The sequence below is a fragment of the Chionomys nivalis genome, chromosome 1 (assembly GCF_950005125.1).
Source record: "Chionomys nivalis chromosome 1, mChiNiv1.1, whole genome shotgun sequence".
Lineage (NCBI taxonomy): Eukaryota > Metazoa > Chordata > Mammalia > Rodentia > Cricetidae > Chionomys > Chionomys nivalis.
The window spans coordinates 177,671,703-177,686,653 of NC_080086.1; positions in this window are offsets into that span (position 1 = coordinate 177,671,703).

The window sequence follows — 14,951 nt, forward strand, 5'->3', positions numbered from 1 at the left end:
TTGGCCATCTAGGCAATATAAGGAATGAACTCCTTTTCTGGCATAGGCCTCAGGTTAAACCAAACATAGGTTTGCCACCCCCACAAATTTTGCACCACCGTTGTCCTAGTATATCTTGAGGGCAGGGCAGATTATAAGTAGAGGGCTTTGTGCCTGGGTTGGTGTCCAGGTTTTCTTTCCATAGCCCATAGCCTACATAATACCTTCTCCTGCCAAAGAGCCTAGAATTAGGGGAGAAGACTCCATAACTGCACCATCTCAACCTCTCTACATTTAGCAAGATGTGTGGATATTATTCTCTGCAACAGAGTCCAGATGTTGAGAGAGGAACCCTTTGTTCCAGCATCAGCCTGGGTGTTCAGGAATATCCATTGAACCTCCTAGACCAACAACTCAACCGAATGTAATGCAGTCCCACCAATGGAAGCCTTGCCTGGCTGGATGGCCAGTTCAGACTCCATATCCTCCATTACTAGAAGTTCTCACTAGCATCACTCTAATAGATTTCGGAAGTTGTCAATGTAGTAAGTTTCCACACTTCCCTTCACAGCATCACAAAATGGCCTCTCTGGGGTTCTACAAAGGTACACCCCTGCCATGCACTTGTTCTCAGTGACTTTCTTTAGTCATGGAGGAAGATTCCATAATCCCCTTCTTCTATTCTTGACTCTAAAGCCAGAAGCACGTGGCCAAAGCTGCCAAGTTCTGCTGTGTCCTGGGGCTGGAACATGGTCACCTCATTCCATTACATATTCAGCAGTTTTCTGGTTTTGTGGTTTCCTTCCCTTCCTAAGTTTGGCTGTCCTGAAACTCTATCTATAGACCAGGCTGGCCTCAAACTCAGAGATTCACCAGCCTTTGCCTTCTAAATACTGGAACTAAAGGCATTTACCACCATGCCTGGAGCTAAGCTTTTTTAAAAATTCTTTTTCACAAATTGGAAACTTAGTTTCCCTGCACACTGCCATGCATCTCACCATGATAATAACGGACTTAATCTCTGAAATTGTAAGACAGCCCCAATTAAATGATTTCCTTGATAAGAGTTGCCGTGGTCAGGGCGTCTCTTCATAGCAATGGAAACCCTAATTAAGATAAATATCATACTACATGTTCCTACCAGGTGTTGGTGAAAGCTATTGGCTTGATTAAGGTTATCACACCACAGTTGTTTTATTATTGTACATAATAAAGATGTGTGTTTCTTTGGTTATCAATTAGGAGCCAACATAGCTACTAAAAGCTAATGAAAATTCACAGACCTTAGTAAGAAGTTTAGGTATATTCAATAATTATCTTCATGCCCTGGAGAAGGAGAAATAGCTTCTTCTCATGAAGGATGATCACTGTTCTTGGAAACAGGAATGCCAATGCAGAGCTCTCTTCGTTTCTTAGAAACTAGGCTTGCTGTTTATGGTTGTTTATCTCCTGGGATTTCACAGCCAGAGTCTACACTGTTCTTTTCCAATGTAATCTTGCTGATCTTAAAAACCTCATTTGAAAGATGTCTTGAGTAATAGAAACACTGTGAACTTAGCTGGAGACAGAAAGAAAGGAAAGGCAGCCTGTGTGTTTGTACTGCAAAAGAATTTCTGGGAGCCCCTGAGCCACATGGATCACTTTATGCAGTCAGGTTTGCTTGATGAATTTAGCTTCTGAAGTTGAAAAGGGCACAAGAAATAAACTCGTGCCTGTCACACAAGCAATCAGAGTAAAAAAACTAGTTAACTCAGTTTATATGAGAGCAAGTGTGATCATATTAGATGATGGACCTACCCACTCTAAGATTAGTGTTTAACACAATAGAGATGTACTTGTGTTGAAAACCTGTAGGTTAGTTGAGGGTTCTTTCGGTCTTGGCTAGGTTTTATTATGTGTCGGACATGGCTGATTTCGGGGTGATTCTGAATGACTTTCACAAATACATTTCCACACGTCTCATCTTTCAGTAAACTAGCTTGGCCACATTCTCAGGACAAACAGCAGGAGATGGTGAAACGATTGTAGGAATGATTTTGAATTTTGTGTTTGCCTGAATATTTTAGATGGTTGACTTTCAGAGAGACTGTGGGAAAGGCATGCAAGAATACACGGGAAAAGATATTGGTGTAGAAAGTGTCAAAGAGTTAGAACCATGTTTCAATAAACCACTGTGAATATCTCAATATCCTGTTTGTGATAGCAGGATATTCATGTTGTGTGTGATCTGCTGTTTTCAGAGGAGAGAACTACTGCACATCTGTTAACCTCACAGGGGAGTGCAGAGTCAAAAATGTACTACCTTATGACACCACAGCCCTTCCCATTACATTCTCATAATCAAAGCTCATGCTGGTGACTAATCATAGGAGAAAAGCCATTTGGGAGCATTATTCTGATACTAAGTTCTCCTAAAACTCTGGCAACAATGCAATCCAGGTTTTCGTAGATTTATCTCTTAGGAGAGATAAAGAAAACACAATTAAAGGTTGAGTTATTGCTCTCCAGCAGCCCATTTGTGAAGGATAATGATCTCACCTAGAAGATAAAAGTTTTCATATGATTAGATTCTTCAACTCGGGAAGCATTATCAAACACCTGAGAGTAATGTGTAAAAGACCTTCTTTTAGTTCTTCGAGCTAATGAAGAGGAATAGTGTCTCTAAGGAGTCTTCTGACTCCAGAAGGTCTTCCAAAAGTGCCTCCCTGGTGTCTGCAGTTACAGGTCATCACTCAGAGCCACTGTGTTTTGTTCAAGATAATTTAGTTTATTTTCAAGATGTGGTATAAATTCTTCTTGTTGGGCTCCATTGCCTACCAAACACTATCACTATTCAGCTCATAAATTGTACAGCACAATAAGCAGTGGAAAAACATTTTTTTTTTTACTGGTTCTATTTTCTTCTCACAGTCGAAAAATGTCATTTCCACTTACTGTGATCTGCTGTCACATGGGTTTTAACAAGCACCTACCATTTTATAGTCAGGTGATAAGCGCCCCGTATTTTATCAAACGCACAAGGCTCTTCAACAAAAATCCAGGAACCTACTAAAACAAAACCGATGTGATATACTTAATTAATGGTAGGCACAGCCCCAGTTTAATGAACTTTTAACATGACTTGATTGCTGCTACTATTTTAAACAATTATTCTAATTGTCAGGAGATTGAACTTCAGGGTAAACCAGCTTCTCAGAGATCAGTTATTGGAAGATAAGTGAAGGGAGAAATTGAGATCACTTCCAGTGCTGCAGGAATACCAAAAAACTGTGAAATTAATACAACTTTCTCCTTGGTCAACCCTTTTCCAGACATCATTATCTTGTGCTCCTTCATCCCCAGTTTCTGAAAAACAACGCTCAGGCTAGTGTCAATCAGTTATGCTTGAGAGATTAGAACTCCCCTACACTGTTATTTTATTTCCAAGATTTAAACTTCTTATTTTTTATTGTGTGTTATACTTCCTGAATCTATATGAGTACACCCATGCCATGATACTTTTGTGAAGGTCAAAAGACAACTTTGGAGAGTCATTTCTTTCCTTCCACCTGTGCATGGTTCTCGGAGTCCAAACTTGAGTCTTTAAGCTTAGCATCAAGTTCCTGAATTGACTGAACCATCTCCCTGACTCTTGCTCAGCTTTTCTAGGTAGAAGGAAGATGTAAAATATCTTAGGGTGTGCTACAGTATCTATTGTATTCCCTGTTCTGGTTTTGGTTCTGAAAATCACCTACTGGATCACTATGTATTTCATGTCCATAGCCCCTGATGTTGTCTAACCAGGTGTGAAGATCTGAGGCAGATAACATGTACATGGTAATTTGGAGCCACCATTCTTTATTTGCCAAGGCTCTACAAAGTCCTAAAAATTTATACTTAAAATTTACACTTAGAATTTGTACTTTTAGCTCTCTCTATTTGGAATCCAATGCCATCAAACTGTACTTATGCTTGGCAATCAACCATCTTCTCCTTGCACTGTGTGAGAATTCAGATATGCCTTTATTTTGGAGAATTTATTTTTATATACTTGAGTCTTTTCAGTTTCCGTTGTGGAAGTCTACTATTAAATTTTTTTTTTTTTGATTTTTCGAGACAGGGTTTCTCTGTAGCTTTTGGTTCCTGTCCTGGCACTAGCTCTTGTAGACCAGGCTGGCCTCGAACTCACAGAGATCCGCCTGCCTCTGCCTCCCGAGTGCTGGGATTAAAGGCGTGTGCCAACACCACCCGGCAACTATTAAAATCTACAGTTATTTTTATGTATCGTTTTGTTGTAGTCTTGCTCTCGTATCTATTATTTTTCTTCAAAGTTCAATTGCTCACCTTTGTATTCAGTGCACTTATCTCATCCTCACGCCATATCTGTTTCATGCTCTGGCTTTATCATCATTAATTTCTTTTGTAGATTAAACCTCAATATTTTCTATTTCTCTACTGTAAAGAACTAATAGGAGCATTCTTTTTGTTTATTTTTGCTTAGATTATGTATTTCTCAAACTGCTTTGATTTTTGTATGTTGTACTCTTCTTTGGAACTTGGTGGTATTTTTACATGTTTGTGAAAGAATTTCATTGACTCCTGTTGGATCAGGCAACTTTAGTCTGTATCTCTGACTATCTCTACCTCTGCCAGGTCCATTTTACTAGCTGAGTTATTGTTTCATACTGAACTGATTGGTTATGTACATTTTATGCTACTTGTTAAAGTGACACCAGCTAGGGAATAGAGCAATCTTTGTTGGGAAGAAAGGACTGTTTAGGAATTTTGAGAAGACACCAGCAATACTTGCCCTATAGAAGTGGAGCAGACAGAAAGGGACAGATATGCATTCCCTAGATCTGAAGATCAGTTTTTCAGCCCAGCACTCTATGCACTGTTCAGTAAGCACTATTCTTAATTTTGATCCAGCTTTATTTCCTCATGTTCCTTCATATAAAATTTAAAAATGAAACAAACTCAAATTGGTAAAATTACTGGGAACTCTCAAGAGATGATTGACTCCCCAAATCATATTTATACAGTGGGCTTGTGGGAACTCATAACTTTGTGGCCTTTCCCTTGTTGCTTATAGATGATTTTTGTGATTATTATTTATACGATAATTTAAATAGATATTCAAGGAAAGAAATATCTATTTTTTTAACCTGAAGGTGTGGTATTGTTTGTTAATTAAGGATTAAATTTGGTTCCATGGAAACAAAACGCCTACTTTTTTCTTTAAAAATTGAAATAATTCCCATTATTTAACTAAATTTAGTGTTGTCTGTGTTGCCAGGAAGCTAGTGGGACAGGACTCCTCAGTATGATTTGTTTATAAGAGCACCTGTCTCTCAGCTTGCACAGAATGATTTTATGACTCATGCCACTTTTTCTCAGCACGAAAGGCTGTGCGTACTTCTGTTATGACCATAAGTAAACTAAAATTCTGAGTGGAATTAGATAACATATGCAACTTAAAAACACATTATTTCTCAGACAGAAAACAGGATACTGTACCATATATAAATGTTTATCATAACAACAGCTTCTTGGGCTGGGGAGATGGCTCAGCAGTTGGGAAGATGTCTCAGTGATTAAGAGGACTGTACCATATATAAATGTTTATTATAACAACAGCTTCTTGGGCTGGGGAGATGGCTCAGCAGTTGGGAAGATGTCTCAGTGATTAAGAGGACTGGCTGTTCGTCCAGAGGTTCAATTCCCAGCTACCACATGATAGTTCAAAATCATCCAAATTCAGATGTCATGCTCTTTTCAGAACTGAAGGAATATATGCAGACAGAACACTGTATACGTAATAAATAATTAAAATCTTTTTTTTTTTTAAAAAAAAAAAACTTCTTAAACCAACTAACAGAGAAGAAAGTAAGGAACAGGCCTGAGTTTGCAGTCACAGGATTTTCTGTACATGACCCCTGCAGTATAACCATTATGACCAAGAAGTGACAAAAATGGAACCATATGAAACTGTAAAGCTTCTATACAGCAAAGGAACCACCATTTGACTGAAGAGCTATCCTTAGAATGGGAAAACTATTTTTAACCAGTTCTACACCTGATAAGAGGCTAATATCTAAAATCATACAAAGAACTTTAAAAAAAATCAAGAAAGCAAGCAACCCAATTAAAAATGGAGCCTACTGGATGGCTAGCTTTTACAGTATTAGAGAGTGCTATGCACATTATAGGAAGAGAATCAATTCACCACGCTGTGAACCTTCAAGCTACAATAATCACTGACCTGAAAAGATATACCTAGTGGGGCAATAATGGCTCGTATATTGCAGGAGTAAGCAACTAGTTTCTGGTAGGATTTAAGTTGTGCTCCACAAGATGAAACCTTCACCCAACACCATTTTTGGGACAAGAACCTACAACAGATAGGGAACCTAGTGCTATTGTTCTGCCAAATGTATATAGTATTAAAATGACTCATTGCTGTACCTACAGATCAGTGTAGGTCTCTCAACCCTCACCAGAGGAACTTTTCCTTGAAGTAGATACCAACTAAAACAGAGACCCTGAACTGGTCAATATAAAGAGAATAAAAAACTATAGAGTGCTCAGACTTATATGGGATGTAAAATTCACAGTCCTACCCCCAAGGCTCAGGAATTTTCTCAGAAGAGGCTACAGAAAGTTTTTAAGAACTAGGTGATAAAGCCGGGCGGTGGTGGCGCACGCCTTTAATCCCAGCACTCGGGAGGCAGAGGCAGGCGGATCGCTGTGAGTTCGAGACCAGCCTGGTCTACAAGAGCTAGTTCCAGGCCATGCTCCAAAACCACAGAGAAACCCTATCTCGAAAAACCAAAAAAAAAAAAAAAAAAAAAAAAGAACTAGGTGACAGATAACATCAATAAAACTGTGTTTTCCAGACCTTGGATGGCAGTTGTATATATGAATTAACATAATACACAGGACTGGCATTGTGCATAAAACATACTCAAGTTGAAGAAAGATAAAATATAAGCTTATGACAGAGAGAGGTGGACATAAAATCCTATCACTAATCAAAAAGCCTTTGGCATTGTACAGATAGCAGCTGGGCAAGGTAGTCATTTTCTTTTAATAAGGTGAACCCTGATAAAATGGCTACACTCCATGGTAGGACACATGCCCAAGAGTAGCTGGGTAACACAAATTTGACTTGGTAGGGAAAACAAGAAAACTCCAGGTTGAATGGGTAGGAAGGTGAAGGCAGAGAGGGTAGGTATGAGAAGAGTTAGGAGAGGTGAGCATATGTGATTAAAACTCATTATAAAAAAATTCTTAAATGCTTATTAAGAATATTTCATTTAAAATTATATTTCCCCTAACTTCCAAAACAATTTCAATATATTATTTTAATCATGTGATTTTCAAAAGTTGAATTTGTGTGTAGGATTGTAACTCAACAAAAGACTAGATGCCTAGCATTGGCAAGGCCCTGAGTTCAATCCCAGATGCAATGTTAATAACAACAATGCAAGCTGTGTGTGTTCTATTGACAATAGGAATCTGCCCGCACAGTTTGGTTTCATTAAAGTGGCCACTTTCTAATAGAACCCTTTGAGTAGAAGGAGGTCAAAAGTCAGGGTGCTTTGGTGTGTATCTCAAGGTTACCTTGTCATGCACCCTTTATCTGAAAAGAGATTAGGAGAAATAGCTATATCAGAATCACTGAAGGGCTGCCACTGAAGATGATGTCCAGTTTGTCATCTTGATTTGTATACATCTGAACCCAAGGAAGAATGCTTGTGCAGACCATAGTATCCAGAAAAGTGGCTTCTCTTGGAAATAGCTTCATCTTCAATATCAAGAGGTGAGATTTGCAGATGGTCTCTTTCCCTCTAGGGTGCCTAACACAGCACTCCGGGGTTACCTGTGGGTGCATATTCACTTCTGATTACCACCTACCTGTTACAACTTATATTGCCACTTTTTCTTTAAAGAATCCACCACTATCAAAAAATAGCAAGAATTGGGAATTGGATTTAGGGGCTAGGGATTGAGCTCAGTATTAGAGCGCTTGCCTAGCAAACATAAGGCCCTGATTTTGGTCCTTCACTCCAGAAAAAAATAGATTCAATAGATAAACAAAATTATTTATTTCACCAGTGATGCAATTAAAAGATAAAGAATATTTAAAATTTCATGAACTGAATGAACAGAATTGTAAAAATCACATTATTTGAAGTAAAGCTTAAATATGTATAGTTTAATCCCATGCTCTTTAAGAATGCCAAAGCAAAATTCTGACTATGCAGTAATAAAGGACTTACATATATATGAGTATACATGCCTATATATTTTTCAAAATAATACTAAGTGATAATTAATTAAAGACTAAATTCCAAGATATGTAACCTAATGGATTGTAAAAGTTTGTCATAAAATAATCCTAATTTATTTTATATGATGATTAGAAAAATTCTTTAAGCAGATGAGTGAAATGTTAAGTTTAAAATGAAAATTTTATTTTTAATTACAAAATTTATTTTTATCTTTACAATTTTCATGTATCTTATTATATACATATGCTCTTTTAAATATCTTTAGAATTTCAATTAACCTCCATAATTTGAAAATATAAAATTATGCAGAAAAACTTTTCTTTTTGCTGCAACCAAAAAGGTGATTTATTTTTTTAATCATAAAAGTCAAAATCTAAAGAGTCAACACCATTCACCAGGACACAAACACTGATCACATGGCCTCAGGATGCAAATTAACGACACAGACTCCTTTACTCTTGTAAACCAGACCTGCTTTCCAACATGCTGACACTAAAGAAATTGAACATTTCCACAGTATTTATTTGAGCATTTTTACTTCAGTGGCTTTTATTTTGGAGAAGAGTGTAGAGATCTCATAGAGCAAACTAACATCCGAATGCCGCCATCTCCCTCATGTATAGTTATACTGATTCCATTTTCACACTATTCTCCACTATCAGCATTACAATCACCCTGCACATAGAGTGTGTTTTATTTCAGAGGGGACGGAACAGGCTGTAGACTGCAATTGTTTGTGTTGAGTTATGACTTACTATTTCTCCTCAGCAAAATGAGAGCGAGTTCTAGTGAAGCTCGTAGGACATTGAACACCCTGCAATTGCTGTTCCTCACTTTGATCTTTTCTTCAAACTATCAAACATTCTGGTTTTATTTATTTATTTTTTTTTTGAGACTTTGTTGTCATCACTATATATGAGTGCTGTGTTCTGTCTCTGTATGTTAGGATAAGGGGAACTAAAAAAGTTAAAAATATAATGTGTGTTATATATTATAACTATTACTATTTAGCAAAAGCATGAAAAAATGGAGACAATTTAAAGATTTCTTTGGTAATCTCCAGTAATAATTTATTCTATGTTCCCCCACAGTGTCAGTGTTGGAAGTCCCAGCTGCAGGCACAGTAAGAAATAGCTAAATATCATTATTTGCCACTTGGGCTTAATTACATCTATATAGAGTATTAGCTAGTATTTCTGTACTTGTTAGCAAAAGAATTTTGTGTGTTGATTATACATACTCTAAGGATAGAACAGGCAGTTCCTGGAGGCTTGGGAGAGTAGGGAAAGCTAGGGACGAGATGAAACTGATCCTAAGTGTTAAGCTACAGTGAAACAGAGTAATGATCTTCTGTTGTGTGATAAAATAATTATAGAATGATAATATGGTCTTTATCTTAAACACAAAGAAAAATATTAAATGCATTTACCACAAATAGATGATAAAAGTTTGAGGTAACAGATACGTTTACCCTGATTTAATATAGCACATAGGTATACATGTGTTGAAATACCACAACTTGCTTCATAAACATGAATAATTTTATGTGCCAATTTTTAAAATGGGAAAAGCAAAGGCTAACTTAATGTCTATGTTGTAAGGAGGCCACTTATTTGTTTCCCGGCTGCCCAGACTCCAGAAACATATATTATTTGCAATACTGTTTGGCCAGTAGCTTAAGCATATTTCTGGCTAACTGTTACAACTTAATTTAAACCATCTTCATTAATCTGTGCATCATAACAAGGTTCGTGGCCTACCGGCAAGGTTTCAACATGCCTGTTTCTGGCAGCAGCTCTATGGCTTCTCTCTAACTCTACCCTTCTTTCTCCCAGCATTCAGTTTAGTTTTCCATGCCTAACTAAGTTCTACCTTGCCATAGGCCAAGCCACTTTTTTTATTCATTAACCAATAAAAGCAACACAGATAGAAGGACCTCTCACACCACGTCTAAACATACGTTTCTTACAGTTTTTCCCAATCTCAGTTAATGGCCACTCCACCCTATCAGCTGATCCAGTGAAAACCTCTAGAACTAAACTTTGTACTGAATCATTTCACATTTATATTTTCAGCAAAACCCTGCTGAATGAACATACTTCTAAATCTGGTTGTGCTGCTGCCAAGCCTCTTGCTGCCTTTTCTTTCACTTGGATAGCTGAATAATGACTAATTTGTGCTCTTTCTTCCTCTGTTTCCCTCCATCTAGCCAGTGACCTTGACAACCCATGAAGACCATAGTGTTGCCTCCTTACTCAGAAAGCTGTAAAAGCTTCTGGTCCTGTCAGAAGAGGCACCCCAAATTCTGGCAATTGCACAAAAGCCTGCCTTCCTCAGAAAATTGTGAAGCCAGTTCCCCTCTACCAAAGGAGCTCTTTCCTTATCACTGGCAGAAGGGACAAAAGGCTTCTGTGATGTGATGCATATTGGCACATCAAAGTGCACACTGCCTCTAGGCTCCCACAGTATCAGTCCTCAGTATGTAAAGCACCTGTTACACACTTCAAAGCCCATGCTGGCATCCTGGCTCACCTAAACTTCTACCTGGCTACCCTAAATTTCTCCAGTTTATGGGCTTCCTTCCCCAAAGCTACTCATTTATCATTATAACCCTGCTATTTGGGCTATGCTTCGTCCTTTGGTCCTCCACCCTCTTTTTATCTTTCTCTTTTGAAATCCCTCACAATTCCTCCTCTCATGGCCAAGTCAAGTCTGCTGCCCATGTTCAGTCTACTACTTTCTTTCCCTGCTCTGGACCTTTCCAGAAGCCACTGGATGTTCTCTCCCTCCCATATCTATAGAAAAATGTTTCTGCACAGTAATACCTTGCTGCAGCCATATTGTCAGTTGATACAACAAGAAGAGGAAATTCTCCTACTGTGGCCTGAAGGAAAAATCTTGAGGTATGGCTGTCCGGCCCCCAGAGACTTTCTGTTTAATGTCTGCCACTCTCACCATGTTATGGAGAACTCTTGTTTTCCTTTAACATTCCAGGTGTGTTCCAGCCCCTTTAACTCCTTGAAGAGTCCCATTTAATTTCCCTATTATAGTGTTGATCTACCAGGCTCACATTCTCACTTCTTTTCGGTTTACTCTTAAATTTGATTTTCAGCAACATTTTCCCTTTTGTTCTGTTTAAAATCAGACAACCACTGCCCACACTGCCCTTTCCAATTTACTTCCTTATACAGTATTCAGTATCCTGTTACATACCACATCTTTACTATCCTTGATCATTAACCATCTTCCCAAAACAGGAGCACATAAGTTTGAGGTTTTCTAAGTTATTGAAATCTGCACCAATGTAACAGGAACAGAATCTGAACCATGTTTCACAGACAATGTGTATGCATAATGAATCAACAAATTCCAGGAAAATTATGGTGAATATAAACTTTGAACTCTTAAAATTTAGAGTAGATAAACTATCTTGAATAGAAGTTTTATAATTTTTAAACATTTGATTATGATGTTATTGAATTCAACTTTTTCATATTTCACAAAACACACAAAGTGGGTGTTTCCTAAGATTGTCTGGTATTGATGAAATTTCACATAAATATTAATTTAAATAAAATTATATGCTAGAATGCATGGGCCAAACAAGAACCATGAAGTTGGGCTTTAAAATCACATCATATACATAATACCAACATACAGCTCAGTTATTTTCACAGGTGAGATAGTGGACAGGGTTTTGCAGGACTTCTCATAGCCTTAGGGAGAAAAACAGAGCTGGTGAGAAGCCTTGTTCAGAGACACATTGAATACATGTGAAAATATGACCTCTGAACATGGTATCCTTCACAACCACATGCTGCTGAACATTGAGGTTATTCTCTAGAAAAATAATAGCCTTCCTTGTGTGTCTGTGTACATATTTAAGTGATCTATTTTCTGAAAGTAATACATTTTTTGTAAAGAATCCATGGACTGATATCAAGGCTGTGTCTAGTTTGTTGGGTTCTTCAAAGACCTATATGTCACCATTCTGGATTCTCAAAGAGCCCTGTAGCTGAGTGTGGAGTATCATTCTCAGATGCTTCCTTTGCCCATCATCTGTCCTTCAGAATGAATGTCCACAACATAGTAGCCTGTTAGTGAAACATTTGATGGGATGGGATACAATCCATTATGTATTTAAAAAAACTTGAATGGATGTAGTTAAGGGTTTTTTTTTTAATTACTTTTGAGGACTTCACATGTGCAAAGAAATCATAATAGAAATAGTGGCTTGTCAGGGTAATTGTTGAAAACTCCTCCAAGTTGTGCCAACTGTTGAAGCCTGTTTTCAAATCCAATTCAAAGTTTCTAAATTTCATAATCTTCAAAAAATCATCTGTTTAATGCTGCATTGTATGTTTATTGCAAGAAAATGAAGTTTTATTTCAGAATCTTGTTTATGATTTGTCTTTAATAGGAATTTGTAGTTGAGAAAGCATAGTTTTTCTCTATGAATTTTACGTGAATAAGGCACCAGAAGCAGTCAGCACTAAGTGTCTATAAGAAAAGAAAACAAATAGCACTAGATATTTTTAACCATAAATAGCACTTTCTAGAGACATCTTTAAAGCAGAAGCCTGGCTTTAAGTGAAGGACAATAAAACACATAATTTGGACTAAGTCTGTACCCTCCTCAGAAAGTAGGTAGGAGAACAGGAATTGTTCTCTGAAGATGTAGATTGATACTAAAAAGCATTTTCGTGTGCACATAACTCGAGAAAGTTATTAATGAAAAGAAGCTGCTGGCAAATGTACTCTCAAAAAGAAAAATTAATATGGTGTATAACATTTTGGTAGAGTAAAAGAAATATGAAAGGAAATTTCATATAAATCAGTCAGTGAACATAAGCAGATTTTTAGCTACATTTATTAATAAATTCTTTACCACCTTATATACTGTTAAAAGGAATCATTGACCATCAAGATACAGTAAAATAAAATCATTATTTTGGTTTAAAATTTTTGCATATATTGATGTCATAAAGATCACAAAACAAAATATTCCTAATAAGTGTTAACTGTTCAAATTAGTCAATTTGAATTTGTGTAAGGGATCCCAAATATTTTTCAATTGTAGCCATTATTTCCTTCTTTCTCATCTCTCCTCTCTCTCTCTCTCTCTCTCTCTCTCTCTCTCTCTCTCTCTCTCTCTCTCTCTGTGTGTGTGTGTGTGTTGTGTATGGAGACATGAGGAATCCACATTGATCATTATTTTTATTGCTTTAAAAATAATACCATTCAAAATTTCGACTTCTTCCCCTCCTCTCATTTCCCACCCACTCCCTCACTCCCCCTACCTCTTCCCCCTCTAGTCCTAAGAGAGGGCAGGATACCCTGCCCTGTGGGAAGTCCAAGGCCCTCCCCCTCCATGCAGGCCTATGAAGGTGTGCATCCAAACAGATTAGAATCCCAAAAAGCCAGTACATGCAGTGGAAACAAATCCCAGTGCCATTATCATTGGCTTCTCAGTCAGCCCCATTGTCAGCCACATTCAAAGAGTCCAGTTTGACCACCTGCTGGTTCAGTCCCAGTCAAGCTAGCTTTGGTGAGCTCCCATTAGATCAGGCACATTGTCTCAGTGGGTGGAGCAACCCCTCTTGGTCCTGACTTCCCTGGTAATTTTCTCCCTCCTTCTGCTCTTCAACTGGACCTTGGGATCACAGTACAGTGCTCTGATGTGGGTCTCTGTCTCTATCTCCATCCATCGCCTGATGAAGGTTCTATGGTGATATTCAAGATAATCATCAGTATGATTATGGGGCAAGTCCAGTTCAGGTACCCTCTACTCTACTGCCCAAGGATCTAGCTGGGGACATCCCCATGGACCCCTGGGTTCCCCTCTAGAGCCAAGTCTCTTGCCAAACCTAAAATGGCTCCCTTAATTAAGATAACTTCCTCCCTGCTCCCGTATTTCCCCTTCCTCAATCTCCACCCTCCCACTCCCCCAAGCTCTCCCCTAACTTTTCCTTCTCCCTTTTCTCTCCCCCTCTCCCCTCCCGCCACCCTATGCCCACCCCCATGCTCCCAACTTTTGCCTGGCAATCTTGTCTGCTTCCAGTTTCCAGGAAAATCCATATATGTCTTTCTTTGGGTTCACCTTATTATTTAGCTTCACTAGGATTGTGAACTATAGACTCAATGTCCTTTGTTTATGGCTAGAATCCACTAATGAGTGAGGACATACCATATTCATCTTTTGGGGTCTGGGTTATCTCACTCAGGATAGTGTTTTCTATTTCTATCTATTTGCATGCAAAATTCAAAATGTCATTGTTTTTTACTGCTGAGTAGTACTCTAATGTGTATATATTTCACACTTTCTTTATCCGTTCTTCCATTGAGGGGCATCTAGGTTGTTTTCAGATTCTGGCTATAACAAATAAAGCTGCTATGAACATAGTTGAACAAATTCTTTCGTAATATGGTTGGGCATCTCTTGGGTATATTCCCAAGAGTGGTATTGCTGGATCCTGAGGTAAGTTGACTCCCAATTTTCTGAGAAACCACCACACTGATTTCCAAAGTGGTTGCACAAGTTTGTATTCCCACCAGCAATGGATGAGTGTTCCCCTTACTCCACATCCTCTCCAGCATAGGTTATCATTGGTGTTTTTGATTTTAGCTATTCTGAAAGGTATAAGATGGTATCTCAAAGTTGTATTGATTTGCATTTCCCTGATTGCTAGCAAGTTGAAC